The sequence below is a fragment of the Hipposideros armiger genome, unplaced genomic scaffold, assembly GCF_001890085.2.
Source record: "Hipposideros armiger isolate ML-2016 unplaced genomic scaffold, ASM189008v1 scaffold_792, whole genome shotgun sequence".
Lineage (NCBI taxonomy): Eukaryota > Metazoa > Chordata > Mammalia > Chiroptera > Hipposideridae > Hipposideros > Hipposideros armiger.
In genome coordinates, this window is record NW_017732142.1 from 304,961 (window position 1) to 306,066 (window position 1,106).

Sequence of the window (1,106 nt, forward strand, 5' to 3'; positions counted from 1 at the left end):
CTGCAAGATGAGCAAACATTTCTAATACATTTTAACTTGGTAAACAAGCAATGTCTTGCAATATGAGTGGTTTGTTTCTGGAATGAATTATGCTCACAAACCAAGGTATTACTATATATATATTTATATATATATATGTATATATATCTTAACTAATCAAGATTTTTAATACTTATAACAAAAATTTGAAATTGATAGCATTTCCTACATATAATTTCATTTATATGATACATGTGCTGTCCTATTGAGCACCACCCCACAATTTAATGTCTTATACAAGTTTAGAAATAACTTAAATAAGACTTTACACTGATATTTTAAAATAATAAGATGATTTTAAGCTTACCTATGTTTGAAATGCACTGCCTTAATTTTGTGTTACTGAAGCTGAATATCACTTTGAAAAGTTTCTATAATTATATTTTACTAGAGCTTCCCATGTAATTCTAAGAATTTTATTTCATGCATTTAAATATGTTACTCTGAGAATGAGTTCATAGGCTTCACCTGACTGTCAAAGTCACACAACAACTGGTAATAACCCTGAGTTAGGGGGAGAGAGAGCAGAAAGAGAAGAAACTAGGTTGGGTGATCAGGGTTTGAGGAACTCCAACAGTTAGAGGTCTAGCAGAAGAGAAGTCAGATAGTAGAAGAGGGTAAAGGGGGTCAAATATATGGCGATGGAAGGAGAACTGACTCTGGGTGGTGAGCACACGATGTGATATATAGAAGATGTACTACAGAATTGTACACCTGAAACCTATGTAATATTACTAACCATTGTCACCCTAATAAATTTTAATAAAAAAGAAAGAAGAAGAAGGCGGAGACAGCAGTCATGAGTTAGGGGAAAGGTAGGACAGCTTTGTAGTATGGAAATCAAGGGAAGGATGTGTCTGAGGAAGGAGAGTGGTCAGTCTTTTGTTAGCAATGCTGCCCAGGGGGTTGATGAACGTAGTAATTTCTCTTGACCTTGACATGAATAGCTTGTGTGGAATGTAATTTTCATAAGCCCAAATTGAGTGAGTAGGAGGTGAAGAAGTGGAGACAGTACCTATAGTCCACTTAAGTAAGAAGCCGACCTTGCTTTGAATGGGATAGAGAAA